General features: G+C 46.0%; 1 long non-coding RNA gene across 1 annotated transcript; it reads right to left on the bottom strand.

Annotated features, from left to right (window-relative positions):
• Nucleotides 1–608: 608 nt before the first annotated feature.
• LOC117509266 lies at nucleotides 609–10,421 on the bottom strand. Its single transcript, XR_004560343.1, has 3 exons — nucleotides 10,335–10,421; nucleotides 1,375–1,379; nucleotides 609–620 (listed from the first exon to the last, which is right to left on the bottom strand). It is a non-coding gene; the product is annotated as an uncharacterized LOC117509266 (long non-coding RNA).
• Between the last annotated feature and the right edge of the window lie 4,909 nt (nucleotides 10,422–15,330).

Genomic DNA, 15,330 nt, shown 5'->3' with positions numbered 1-15,330 from the left:
ACCTTCGAGCCTGCCCACACGACACCAGCAGATTTCGGCTTCAAACTCCAAATTATTAATTGTTGTATTGGTTGTGCTCTTTTCACAACAGTAAAACTTGTTATTCACCTTTCTCCATTGTCCGTTCATTGCGCCCCCTGTTGTGGGTCCGTGTACCTACACTTTCACAACAGGATATCTCGGCCAGCGTCATGGATCCCGAGGGGCGTCAACCGGCTGTTGAACGGCCAATGGAAGAACAGGGCGCAGCGGCGGCTTCGGGAGGGGTAGTCGGTGAGTTGCAGCGGATCCTCACCGCTTTCACCACTCGGATCGATTTCATGACCGAGCAACACGTTCTCCTAAACCGCAGGGTGGAGGCTCTCGCCGCACAAGTGGAAGCGCGCCCTCCGGGCGCCGCTGCGGCTCTCCCTCCCGAGGACCCTGCGTGTGAGAATGACGTTCCACTGGTCGTTCAACGGTCCCTTCCTCCGTCCCCAGAAGCATACATAAGCCCTCCAGAACCGTACGACGGCTGTGTGGAGACGTGCGCGGACTTCCTTATGCAATGTTCGCTCGTCTTCGCTCAGCGTCCCGTGATGTACGCAGCTGATGCTAGCAGGGTAGCTTATGTGATAAATCTGCTTCGCGGGGAGGCACGCGCTTGGGCTACAGCGCTCTGGGAGCAGAACTCACGGCTCCTTCAGTCATACGCCGGGTTTGTACGGGAGCTCAGAACGGTGTTCGATCATCCCAACAGAGGGGAGTCCGCTTCAACCGCATTACTGTCCATACGACAGGGACGTCGGAGCGCAGCTGCCTATGCAGTCGCCTTCCGCATCGCGGCAGCGAGATCCGGCTGGAATAGCACTGCCCTCCGCGCTGCCTTTGTAAATGGATTGTCTCTGGTCCTAAAAGAGCACCTGGTGGCTAAAGATGAACCGCGGGATTTAGATGGGCTCATTGATCTGGTCATACGGCTTGACAACCGGTTAGAAGAACGTCGCCGGGAGCGAGGCGAAGGGCGTGGCCAGGCACGGGTCGTCCCTCTCCCTTCCGGGTCCGGTCGAGTTCCGCCGTCCCCACGCTCCTCTGTTCCGGCGCTCCGTGCGCTTACGGCTCCCCCTGCTGACGAAGCTATGGACACGAGCAGGGCAACATTTAGGGCACCTGGAGCACAAAGGAGGCGGGCCCACGGAGCTTGTTATGTTTGTGGCTCGAGTGAGCATATGGCAAACGACTGCCCCGAGCGGTTAAACTCCAACGCCCGCCCCTAGAGACTGGGCCAGGGGTGGGCCAAAACATGCACGTGGGACACACCCACATTGCTACACGACTCCCAGTCACGATCCTGTATGAGGATTCTACCCTGAAGGCCCCAGCACTGGTGGACACGGGCTCTGAGGGGAATCTGCTTGACAGCAGATGGGCCAGGGAGATAGGGCTCCCTCTGGTGGCTCTTACCTCGCCTGTGCAGGTTCGGGCACTAGATGGCTCCCTACTCCCACCAATCACGCACAAGACACCTCCAGTAACTCTGGTGGTGTCAGGTAACCACCGGGAGGTGATCGAGTTCTTCGTGACTCAGGCCACCTCCCGTGTGGTTTTAGGGTTTCCATGGATGCTGAAGCACAATCCCCGGATTGATTGGCCGTCCGGGGTAGTGGTACAGTGGAGCGAAACCTGCCATCGGGAGTGTCTCGGTTCCTCGGTTCCTCCTGGCTCCCAAGCTAAGGAGGAGGTCCGAGTCCCGCCCAATCTGAAGGCGGTGCCAGCGGAGTACCATGACCTCGCTGACGTGTTCAGCAAGGATCTGGCCCTCACGCTACCTCCCCACCGCCCGTATGATTGTGCCATTGATTTGGTTCCAGGCAGTGAGTTTCCGTCCAGTAGGCTGTACAACCTCTCACGGCCGGAACGCGAATCCATGGAGACCTACATCCGGGACTCATTAGCTGCCGGGTTGATCCGGAATTCCACCTCACCGATGGGCGCAGGTTTCTTTTTTGTGGGTAAAAAGGATGGCGGGCTTCGTCCATGCATTGATTATAGGGGGTTGAACGAGATCACGGTTCGCAATCGATACCCGTTGCCCTTGTTAGATTCGGTGTTCACCCCCCTGCATGGAGCCAAGATGTTCACCAAGCTGGATCTTAGGAATGCGTATCATTTGGTTCGGATTCGGAAGGGAGACGAATGGAAGACGGCATTCAACACCCCCTTAGGTCATTTTGAGTACCTGGTCATGCCGTTCGGTCTCACTAATGCTCCCGCGACCTTCCAAGCGTTGGTAAACGATGTCTTGCGGGACTTCCTGCACCGGTTTGTCTTCGTATATCTAGACGATATACTCATCTTTTCCCCGGATCCTGAGACTCATGTCCGGCATGTCCGTCAGGTCCTGCAGCGGTTGTTGGAGAACCGTCTGTTTGTGAAGGGCGAGAAGTGTGAGTTCCACCGCACTTCTTTGTCCTTCCTGGGGTTTATCATCTCCTCTAACTCCGTCGCCCCGGATCCGGCCAAGGTTGCGGCGGTGAGAGATTGGCCCCAACCCACTAGCCGTAGGAAGCTGCAACAGTTCCTCGGCTTTGCGAATTTTTACAGGAGGTTCATTAAGGGCTACAGTCAGGTAGTTAGCCCCCTGACAGCCCTGACCTCTCCAAAAGTTCCCTTCACCTGGTCGGACCGGTGCGAGGCCGCGTTCAAGGAGTTGAAACGGCGCTTCTCGTCTGCACCAGTTCTGGTGCAGCCCGATCCTAGCCGCCAGTTAGTGGTTGAAGTGGATGCCTCGGACTCAGGGATAGGAGCGGTGCTCTCCCAGAGCGGGAAGACCGATAAGGTCCTTCACCCGTGTGCCTATTTTTCTCGCAGGTTGACCCCCGCTGAACGGAACTATGACGTCGGCAATCGGGAACTCCTTGCTGTGAAAGAGGCCCTCGAAGAGTGGAGACATCTGTTGGAGGGAACAGCCGTGCCATTCACGGTTTTCACTGACCATCGGAACCTGGAGTACATCAGGACCGCTAAGCGTCTGAACCCCAGGCAAGCCCGCTGGTCATTGTTCTTTGGCCGTTTTGACTTCCGGATTACCTACCGCCCCGGGACCAAGAACCAGCGATCGGATGCATTGTCCCGGGTGCACGAAGAGGAGGTCAGAACGGAACCGTCGGATCCCCCGGATCCCATCATCCCGGAGTCCGCTATCGTGGCCGCCCTCACCTGGGACGTGGAGAAGACCGTCCGGGAGGCCCTGACCCGTGTCCCGGACCCCGGAGACGGACCAAAGAACAAACTATACGTCCCACCAGAGGCCAGGGCCGCAGTCCTAGACTTCTGTCACGGTTCTAAGCTCTCCTGTCACCCAGGGGTGCGAAGGACCGTGGCAGTCGTCCGGCAACGCTTCTGGTGGGCATCCCTGGAGACCGACGTCCGGGACTACGTCCAGGCTTGTACCACCTGCGCCAGGGGCAAGGCCAATCACCAGAAGACCTCAGGGCAGCTACAGCCACTGCCCGTGCCTCATCGCCCCTGGTCCCACATCGGCCTGGACTTCGTCACGGGTCTCCCGCCGTCCCAGGGAAACACCGTCGTCTTCACGATAGTGGACCGTTTCTCCAAGGCGGCCCACTTCGTGGCCCTCCCGAAGCTCCCTACGGCCCAGGAGACAGCGGACCTCCTGGTCCACCACGTCGTCCGTCTGCATGGCATACCATCAGACATCGTCTCCGATCGCGGTCCCCAGTTCACCTCACATGTCTGGAGGAGCTTCTGCCGGGAACTGGGGGCCTCGGTCAGCCTTTCGTCCGGGTACCACCCCCAGACCAACGGGCAAGCAGAGCGGGCCAACCAAGAATTGGAGCAGACACTACGCTGTGTGACAGCCGCGCACCCGACGGCCTGGAGTACCCACCTGGCCTGGATCGAGTACGCCCACAACAGCCAAGTGTCATCAGCCACCGGCCTCTCCCCGTTTGAGGTGTGCTTGGGGTATCAGCCCCCCTTGTTTCCGGTGGTCGAGGGAGAGGTCGGTGTGCCCTCGGTCCAGGCCCACCTACGGAAGTGCCGTCGGGTGTGGCGTGCTGCCCGCTCTGCTTTGTTGAAGGCCCGGACGAGGGCGAAGAAACATGCAGACCGGCGGCGGGCCCCGGCCCCCACGTATCGTCCTGGGCAGGAAGTGTGGTTGTCCACCAAGGACATTCCCCTTCAAGTGGACTCCCCCAAGCTCCAAGAACGATACATCGGTCCCTTCAAGGTCCTCAAAGTCATCAATCCCGCCGCAGTGAGGCTTCAGCTTCCGGCCTCACTGCGGATTCACCCAGTGTTTCACGTCTCCCGGATAAAACCCCATCACACCTCACCCCTCTGCACCCCGGGTCCGGCACCACCTCCTGCCCGGATCATCGACGGGGAACCGGCTTGGACCGTGCGCCGGCTCCTCGATGTCCGTCGAATGGGCCGGGGTTTTCAGTACCTGGTGGACTGGGAGGGGTACGGCCCCGAGGAGCGCTCCTGGGTGAAGAAGGGCTTCATCCTGGACCCGGCCCTCCTGGCCGACTTCTACCGACGCCATCCGGACAAGCCCGGTCGTGCGCCAGGAGGCGCCCGTTGAGGGGGGGGTCCTGTTGTGTGGGCCGCTGAAGAGGAGGTACTGCTGGCCCACCACCACCAGAGGGCGCCCTGCCTGGAGTGCGGGCTCCAGGCACCAGAGGGCGCTGCCGCCGACGAAGGCTGCCAGGGTGACAGCTGTCACCCATTACTGGACACAGCTGACTGCACTCAGGACGGAGGTATATCAGCAGGACAGCGTCTCCACCTCAGTGCCGAGATATCGCCTTGAGATTAAGGTAACCTTCTCTGCAAGCTCATATTGAAGACTCTGATAAACCTTGGTAAACCTTTTCAGGACAGCTGACTACAGAAAGCTACTTGCTTGGATAAGTACTCACCTTTCCTGCTTCATTGTAACAAGAGGTGGAGGCGGCTTCTCCCCTCTCTGTCTACTGGGTGCTGTCGCACCCATACCTGTGTGTTTGTGCTCTTTCCCGCCAGCAGTACCGGATCCGACGAGCGGAGGCAGTGGCCACCTGGGAATTCGGGACTTGGCGGTTCCAGTACTTCTGGGGTTCGGTGGCAGAGGAAATCTGGGTGGTTCCGGTTCGACTAGGACGGACGCCTCCTACCTTCGAGCCTGCCCACACGACACCAGCAGATTTCGGCTTCAAACTCCAAATTATTAATTGTTGTATTGGTTGTGCTCTTTTCACAACAGTAAAACTTGTTATTCACCTTTCTCCATTGTCCGTTCATTGCGCCCCCTGTTGTGGGTCCGTGTACCTACACTTTCACAACACAGAGTTAACTTTTCAGCAAAAAAAGGTAAGTTTCTATCTCATATCATTAAAAAGTTATTTATAATTTAGTAAAGCTTGGTCTCAGCCATCGTATATGACAGCGTCGGCCCCAGAGGGTTAAGTAGAGCACCTTGATTTGAGAATGTGTCAACTCAGAACGTGGCACCATTTTATGTTCAACTGCACTGAACTACTGAATGAACCTTTAATGTTTTCAACATTTTTTTAAATCATTTAACCACATAAGGCAACACATACAGGTACAGGTACTATCAAAATAAATATAAAAATAGTTAAGATATCAAATTTACATAAATTTACAATTTGTGATGATTTATTTAATTAATTTCACGACTGATTTATGCAGCTGCAGCTCTGTAACTCTGTTTCATGCAGTTGCTTGCGTGACAGTTTTAAAGTTCTCCGTCTCTGGATTATACTTTATTATGGACTAATTTTACCCTCAACAAGCTTTTCTTTCTACAATCATTCAATTTCAGTTTCAATTTATTTTCATTTCTATAGCGCCAAATCACAACAAAATTCCCTCAAGACGTTCACACAAGTAAGGTCTAACCTTACCAACCCCCAGAGCAACAGTGGTAAGGAAAAACTCCCACTGAGGAAGAAACTTCAAGCAGACCAGACTCAAAGGGGTGAACCTCTGCTTGGGCCATGCTACAGACACAAATTACAAAACAATTCACAAAACAAACATACAGGAAAAGTTACTGGTGCACAAGACAGTTTCTGGAACTGTCTGAAGTTTTTATCCCATAACTCCATAGAATTCAGTTACAGACCATCCAAACCATACCTTTTTGGAATCTTTATGATCAGGCAAATAATGTGGCATAGGTTTCAATATGATTGGAGCATATTTTAATTTTGACTCCTGTGTAATTCTTCAATTGACCTCTACCTGAACGTCAAAAAGAGGATTGTCTGAGGACTATTTCTGCCGAATTTGATGCTTTTATCACCATTTGCAGGATTCCGCTCTAAATATTCTCTTATCTGCTGCACTAAACATTTGGTCCCAGTCCAAATAGAGTTAAATACACCCTATTATAAAGTGAAATCAGCTCTACCGTCTCGGCAAATGTTGTTTTTCAACTCCAATAAGTTAGAGGTGATTTGACCCTGTATATGTATATTTAACTCTATTTGGACTGGGACCCAATGTTATCCTGGCAGAGTATGTTTTACTCTGTAAAATGTACTGTGTTGCCTTAATGGATGAATCTGAGGCAACATTATGAAGTAACTTGAGCATCTGCCTGTCTGCTGTTTTCTGTTATATAAACAGAAATCTAAACTAATATACTAAAATTTAATTTGTGCACTTCTACAGTTTATGTCTTGAGAAGCTGAGAAATCAAATATACGTATATCCTATTTACCTTCAGCATACATAAACTACAATCCCTTATCATTTGTTTTTCTAAGCTTATTTTTAATGGGTCTTTTTTCAGTCTTGCACTCTGTCATGATTAATCTCTCAGATGCACACTGCTGTGTAGCATTTTGATTTTCTTTGATTTGCTTGTTCCTTTCTGCCTGAGCCCCTTATCCCACCCACACAAATGACCACTTTGTATGTCTTCCTCCTGTGATAAATAAACCAAACATCAAAGCTGAGCACACCAGAACACGCTGCTCTGGAATCTGCTGATACCACGGCTGTTTTTCACAGTTTCTAACAACGTCAATTTAGCTCAACTGTAAATTTTATGCTTGTCATTTCACCTAATAAATATCAGGATTTCACTTGGCTGAAAACCCACAGAGATAAGGCATGTTAGAGCCAATCTTACTACAAATCAGGAATAATCTGAAGTCAGCACATAGCAGTTACTGAAGTGAGACAAATATCAGTTTAGTGTTTGTAAGCCGATAAATAAAGGTGGATGTCTCCAGTGGCGGCTCCAGTGTTTAATATTCTTGGTGGGGCTAGCTGGGGAATCATTTCATTTCAGGGTCTCTACTGCCATCTACTGGCCAGTAGATGGCAGTGTTCATGGCAGTATTCGCCCTAATGAGATATCCCATAATCCTTTGCGCACCAGAGAGTCGACATGATGACAATTGTAAATGAACATTATACAACCAAAATGTACATTTTTATGCTTTTCATCACATTAATAAGAGGCTGCAGCAGAGAATATATTCACGAGAGTTTTAGGCACAATATACAAGGAATTTAATGCTGTTGTCCGTGTGCAGCAGTTAAAGTGCAGCCTGATCAGAGCGCCTCAATGCATTTCTCCTGTTGTGAAACTTCACCCATAATGCACTGCAGCATGTGTGTCCAAGCACTAAAACCTTCCAAATCAGTGCATTAATTTAAAACTAAAGCATATAGCTGATATTTTCACATCTGGCATTTATAAAATGCCAAATGTGATGTTAATTTAAATAACTTGCCTGGAATTAGTTTGGTTAAAATTTTAACTATCAGTTAAAACTGTATGCCTGTTGATGACTTGCGTGATATGCCGGCGAGTTAGTATGATGTAAAGAGAAATTATCTTTTTCCCTCTCTCTTTTTTCTTTCTCTCATGTAACCAGCTTGCCTGGAGAGGATAGAGCTGTCTGCTACAAACCATTTAACAGGTAGGTAGTAAAATCTTTTATTTCAGATTTCACAAACGTTTTTTAACTGTTAAGCTTTATTCACAATGCCTGCAAAAATATGTTAGCGGTCTAAAAATTATTCGACCTAAATTTATTGGAAGCAAATTAGTCCGCTGATGGTTTTCAAAGTTATCAGAAAAGCTAATCTGATAATGAAAACATTAGCTTCGATAATTAGCAGTTCGCGGATTAGCAGAACTGTGTCCACAACTGCCGTCGGAACAGTCAAAAGTCACAACTCTCCCTGTGAGCGTATGCAGTGAGACTTGTAATGTCTCCTCTTGTGTGTGTGTCTCTCTCTCTCTCTCTCTCTCTCTCTCTCACTCACTCACACACACACACAAACACACACACAAACTCAAGCTAACCTGTAAAATCACCTCCAAAAAAGAAGGGTTAGAGGATGCCTCACACCTGAAACACCTTGAACATGTGTCACATGCACTGGAGTCTCACATACATGTATTTCCACATCATTTGCCTTTGTTAAAACCATTTTATTATACACTGCATTTTGTGTGATGGTTTTAGGATGGAACTTTTGCAGTGCACCTTCAGTTTGGACTTTTTTGTGTGCATGCATGTGTGTGCACGTGAGGTTTTGTAATGGCTGGTTTGGCTGATAATTTGGCTGGTCAAACAGCCACCTGACAGCATAGCTCATGTTGTTTTATAACACAAACGCTCATCTTCAACTGCTTAGTCCAATCAAGGGTTGCGGGAAGCTGGAGCTTATCCCAGCAGTCATAGAGCGCGAGGCGGGGTACACCCAGGACATGATGCCAGTCTGTCGCAGGGCCACAACCAGACAAACAAACACATTCACACCCACTCGCACACCTATAGACAATTTAAAGATTCCAGTCCACCTAACTCACATGTCTTTGGATGTGGGAGGAAACCGAAGCACCCGGAGGAAACCCACGCAAACACGAAAAGAACATGCAAACTCCATACAGAAAGGCCAGAGGCGGGAATTGAACCCACGACCTTCTCGCTGTGAGGCAACAGTGCTAACCACTAAGCCACCGTGCTGCCTGTTTTATAACATATAAACTTAAAAATATTAATGTTAAAAAATACATATAAAATAACAAGCTTTGATTATAATCCACATCCTATGAGTCAGAGCTCTGCAGGTGCAGCGATCACACAACAGATAGCAGTCGTGACTGACATGTGCATGAGTTTCATAGCTATAGCAACTGATGTGGAGTTGGCGGCAGATGAAGACTGCACTACGTACACAGAAACTGAACGTGGTCACTTGCTATATATAATGTGAACAGTGAGTGAGATCAGATTTGAATCAGATGTGCTGGAATCCAATCTGAACTGACAGTCTGAAGAAAATTTAATAGTCATGTGCACTTCAATCTGGTGCATTGCTATTTAGATGGCTGACACAGAGGATACAGGTTTTCTGGCACGGAAAGGGATTTGTGTGCAAGCCATCAACATCATTTAAGGGTTCCTGCAACTTCTCCTCCATCCTCATCTGCCTGATTTGCAGACAGGTCACCCTGCTGCTAGTGGACTGTCCCAGGACTAGACGTGCGATGGTGATCCTAACCTGTGAACCTAGAGAGGAAGAAGACCAGAATTAATAAACTTACATCTCAACACCGGAGAAAAGACTGGCCACTCCAAAATGTGAGTCAAAAATTACAACTATTCAGTCATTTTGGCAATCCTCACTCCAGAATGATTCAGAACATTCAGCATGCTGCGGCTTAGAGAGGACGCATCCAATAAGACAGACACAGACCAGCATGACCACCAGTGGACATACAGTCGTGTTCAAAATGATAGCAGTGTTTAAAAAGTGTGTAAAGATGAAAATCCTTATAATAGCTTTATTTCCATACACACAAATGCATTGGGAACACTGCACATTCTATTCCAAATCAAAACATGAACAATTTATCAAATTTGTTATTGCTTTACAGAAAGTTAAGAAAAACAAATAGCAAATAACAAAAATAGAAGTATCTTCATTTTTCTTTACTGTGAATCACTGAACTAATATTTAGTTGTATAATCACTGTTTCTGAGAACTGCTTCACATTTATGTTGCATGGAGGTGACCAACTTCTGGCACCTGTGAGCAGGTTTTCCAGCCTCGGGTGACTGGACTACATTCTTGGTTTTGACTCTGAAACAACATTTTTGATGTTACCCCACAGGCTTTCTATTGGATTACGGTCTTGGGATCGAGCCGATCACCCCATAATGTTGATCTTGTTGGCCTGGAACCAAGATGCCGCTCGCTTGCTGGTGTGTTTGAGGTGATTGTCTTGTTAAAAGGAGCATTTCCCCTTCGGCATAAGTTAACATAACCTCTTCAAGTATTTTGATGTATTCAACCGACACCATAGTATGAGAAACATCCCCATATCATGATGCTTGCTCCACCATACTTCACGGTCTTCACAGTGTACTCCAGCTTGAATGCCATTTCCTTGTTGAACTCCATGTCCTTTGTTGAATGCCAGTTATCTGACAAACTGTCTGCAGCCCCTAGACTCCAAAAACAATCTTGCTTTCATCAGTCCACAAAATGTTGTACAATTTCTCTTTAGGCCATTCATTGTGTTCTTTGGCAAATTGTAACTTCTTCAGCATGTTATTTTTTCAACAATGGGACTTTGTGGGAGCTTCTTGCCCATAGGTTGGCTTCATATAGGTGTCTTCTAATTGTTATAGTACTGATCGCCCTGGAGCTGATCATTGGCTGATCTTTTGCCATTTTGTCTATTCTTTGATCCATTTGAAGAGCAGTTTTCCATTTTCTTCCATGATTTCTGGTTTGGGTTGCCATTTTAAAGCATTTGAGATCATTTTAGCTGAACAGCCAATCATTTTCTACACTTCTTTAATGTTTTCCCTTGTCCAGTCAACTTTTTAATTAAAGAACACTGTTCTTCTGAACAGTGTCTGGAACAAACCTATTTTACTCTGATTTTTCAGAGAGAAATGTACTACAACCAGCATGTACACAGTAAATGCTGCAGAGTAAAATATACTCTGCCAGGATAACATTTGGTCCTAGTCCAAATACAGTTAAATATACTCTATCACTGTGCTAAATCAGTTCTATCACAGGGTAACATCAACTCTATCAGGCTGTGGCTGACTCTTATTGGATTTAAAAAATGTGACTTGACAAGATGGTGGAGCTGATTTAATAATAGATTTCTATAATAGAGTGTATTTAACTCTATTTGGACTGGGACCAAATGTTATTCTGGCAGAGTACATTTTACTCTGCAAAATTTACTGTGTACAACATTGGCTACCTTGGTCCTTAAATAAGGGCCACCTGTAAAAATGGGTGTAATAAGGGTCACTGACAGAAAGATGCAGACGCTGCTGCTTTTTTGAACAGCCTAATAGTCTCTTTTCTTCACTTTCTGTAAAGTAATAACAAACTTGATACATTTTTCTTCATGTTTTGATTTGGAATAGATGGAAATTAAAGCTATTATAAGAATTTTGAGATTTACTCACTTTTTTAAAAATACCTTCATTATTTTGAACACAACTGTAACTGTGTGGGAAGATGAATGCTCAGCAGGAGCAGATTGGGTGCAGGGTGGATGGAATCGTGGGTGTCACTACCTCCAACTTGCTAAGCGAAAAACCACAACCAGTGGAAACTTGTCTTCAAGATCATTAAAGTGGTTGGCCAGCTTGACATTTGCAGATGAGGAGCAGAGAGTACCATCCACTTACACATCTTCATTCCTGGACTTTCAGTTCATGGACTCTGCTGACATGTGGTTGAGCTCCCCACCAGCACTCTCAGACAAACACCCTGCTGGAGCCAGAACAGCCAGAACAGTCACCATGCATCCTCCATTCCATTCCTGGGCTAGAGAGCCCAGAGGGCAGCTAGAGAGCATTGCTTATGTGACATCATCCAACCTCATCCACTTACATTCTTTACTTCCTCAAATTAACAATGACACATTTAGTAATTATTTCAAGTTAAAAGCAGACGTATAGTTTAATTTGTGTGAAAAACTAAAAAAGACACCTGTGTGAAATAAACAGTAGCTTTTGATCATCAACAAGCACCTTGATCTCTGCCTGCTACAACAAGGCATAAAGAAAGTACTTTTGCTCCTGCAATTTTATAGTACAAATGCACCCACATTATTTTTGTTTCTGAAATTTTATGTGACATCGCAGGAGTTCAAAGGATTCTGGGGCAACTCTCACAGTAGAAAAAAAAATGATGATGGTTTTTGTGGTGACGTTTGTTAAGCTTCTTAAAATTTTAAGTCTAAATTAAAAGGCAGCATGACACCATGACTAAATGGTTATTATGAATGGTTCGGTTCAAAATTGATGGTGGTTGAATCATCAGCACAGAATGGGGTATTAATTTTATTTGTGTATTTATGTTTTCTAATCTCCCTGATGTCTCCATACACAACAGCACTGCAATCTCTGTTTCACAAAAGTTGATTTTCTTTCCTCTCCATTATTTTGGCGAGGAACAAAAGCAACAAATGACTGTTTTAACATATATGGTTAATTGAGGGTGTTTCTGAATGCAGTAGACCATGAACACACATGGGCACGTGCTTTAGAACATGTGAGACAAATCAGCAGTGGATGCTTACTGAAGTATATACAAATGGTGTCCACCTGATTGGGAAATACAGATTTTGTTGTTGTTGTACACATGCTACATTTGTTAATTTGACAGAATTTAGAACCTGGAAAATTACGGGCTCAGATTACCACAGATGCTGATCCATTCACCACCACAGAGTCAGTTTATTCTTGCCTTCCTTACCCTATGGTCACATTAGCTATAAATGACAGCAACAAGCAGTTGGTTTTGCCGCTTGATGGGTGTTCTCGGTGTGTGCACACTAACGCTGCAGTAAGATGTCTTGTAAATCACTTTAGAGTAGTGTTGTATAGTAACGAAGTAAAAATACTTCACTACTGTACTTAAGTACGTTTTGGGAGACTTTGTACTTTACTTGAGTTTTTTTTTAAATTCAGCTTACTTTCACTTTTACTTCACTACATTTCTGACGTTAATTGCATACTTCAGCTCCGATACGTTTTCTATGCGCCATGCCGTTACTCGTTACAAACAAACAACCAAAAAAAAAAAAAAAAACACACGAAAAAAGTCGTGTTTCCACCCAGAGACAACTAGTGACTGCAACAAAGTCAGGCTGATTTGTCATGAGGCATGTCTGGTAGGCTTTTTTGCAGTTGCACACTTGGGGGTGTTTGTCAGGAAAATGATCATTTCTCTACATTGATTACAGACCTGCAGCGGGTCTGTAATTAACTTTTCTGCAGCGCGGCTTTGCTTTGAACCTTGAACCAATCGAAGCAGTGATTCGCAATTCCTGGATTCATTGATTTATTTCACTTTATCCTAATTTTTCCCCACTAAAACCCTGAAGAGCATATGTCTGTGGGTAATATTTAATTTTTTATGTTAAACCAACCTCTTATTGATAGATGTATTTTATAACTTACAAATGGGACTGATGCTAACGCGTTAGAATGTCTATGGCATTTTCAATGTTAAAGTTAGCATTAAGCCGTTCGCATCAGCATGTTTGTGTTGATTTGTTTTCTGTATAATTAATGGCTCAGCGTTCATTGTCAAATTGTAATTTTTTTAATTTATTTTTATTCATATATTAATAAAAGCAACAACAATAATAGTCTACATAATAGACAATAATAGTCAATAATAATAGACTAATATAATTTTAGAGAAAGAGACAAAAAGAACCTAATGAAACAAAACATAACAGAAAAGATAAAACCATGTAACAATGAAAATAAATAAATACATATAGAAATAAATAACTGTGATTCCGGCGTGACGCGCGGTAGAGCCGCTTCTCTTTCCATGACAAAAACTCCTGTAACAGTGAAATGTGCCGTTCATTTTTAAACTGGACGCTGTCTTGATCCGGTATGTCATCTGACTAGCACAGGAACTGTGAAAAGACTTGGACATCAGCACTTTTTCGGCACATTAAGACAGACGTGCGGAGGAGTTCCACACGTCACGGCGGAGCTGCATGGCGCAAAGAAACGCCGTGATGAAGCCTCACAGGACATGTTTGGGCATGTCCAGCTCATGCACAATCACAGTCGGATATTCACACGACTGGAAAGCAACCGGAATCCGTCTGAAATCCACCTGAAAGCTGTCCTGTGAGACCAACACGGAGGTGGTTTTGTGCCGCATAATGAACGGCTCCGTGGCGCATCCCTCCGCTTGTTTTTCCATGAAAAAAACTCCTGTAACGGTGGAATGTGCCGAAAAAGTGCTGATGTCCACATCTGCCTTTTTGTGAAAGTCCGACGAGGTCCCGGATCAACAAAGCCTTCACGTTGGAAATGATCTGGTTGTTCCAGCGGGTGTCAGCCTGTCGATGGGGGCTCTCAGGAGTTGTGGGCAGTCCTTAAAGTGGCAGTAACACTCCGTAATCTGTTTAATCCCCATAAAATCGTCCCTGAAAGCCATATTAATTTTTAGAATGGTGTCCACCTGGAGGTCTCTCACAGTTTCTGGAAAAAAATTGATGCAGCAAAGCTCCAAATCGTTCAGACATTTATTCGCAATAAAAAATAGATGAGAGGGGTGGACCACACCTCACTCAAAGCCTGCTCACAGGCGAATAACGCAACCGACAGGCATGAAAAAACTCACGCATGCGCACGAGGGTTCAAGCTTGTCTGACGCAATCACACGTGATTCAAATCCATATGGTTTTTTAAAAAAATAATAAGGTCGGATACTTTTCTAATAGACCTCGTATTTTTAACTTGAGTGTGATTCTCCGGTACGTTATACAACACTGCTTTAGAGGTGTTATCTGGTTACAAAAACAATGTTTTGAGATTTAGAAGTCTTTATTTCTTGCTACCTTTTTCCAAAATATATACAAAACATATTAGATTTATACAGAAATACAGCTGTTTTGGAGCATATTCTGTCATCTTGGATTATTTTGTTCATATCATGCTGTCTGTTGATTCGGATTGGCAGCCACTGTGTTGCATCTGTCACCCTTTAGATAAAATTGATTTCTGGACTATTTTGACCCTGCCTAGCTGGTGGCATAGCAGCCGTTGTCTCTTGCCACTGCAATACACCCACTCTGATTGAAAAATTGCTTTGCTTCAGTCGCTTGCTGTTGCTTGTAGCTAATTTGACCATAGGGTAAATCCGAACACGCCTCCAATTTAGGTGTGTTTAGCGGCTGTGTTGGTAACACTCCTAGCATTGCATATGTGGTGTAGAAGCTGGCATGATGGGTAAAAATGATTGCAAAAATAAGGAAATACATTACACATGGAACATCAC

The sequence above is a fragment of the Thalassophryne amazonica genome, chromosome 4 (genome assembly GCF_902500255.1).
Source record: "Thalassophryne amazonica chromosome 4, fThaAma1.1, whole genome shotgun sequence".
NCBI lineage: Eukaryota > Metazoa > Chordata > Actinopteri > Batrachoidiformes > Batrachoididae > Thalassophryne > Thalassophryne amazonica.
Note: the sequence above shows the minus strand (reverse complement) of the source record. Positions and strands in the feature narration are given on the sequence as shown.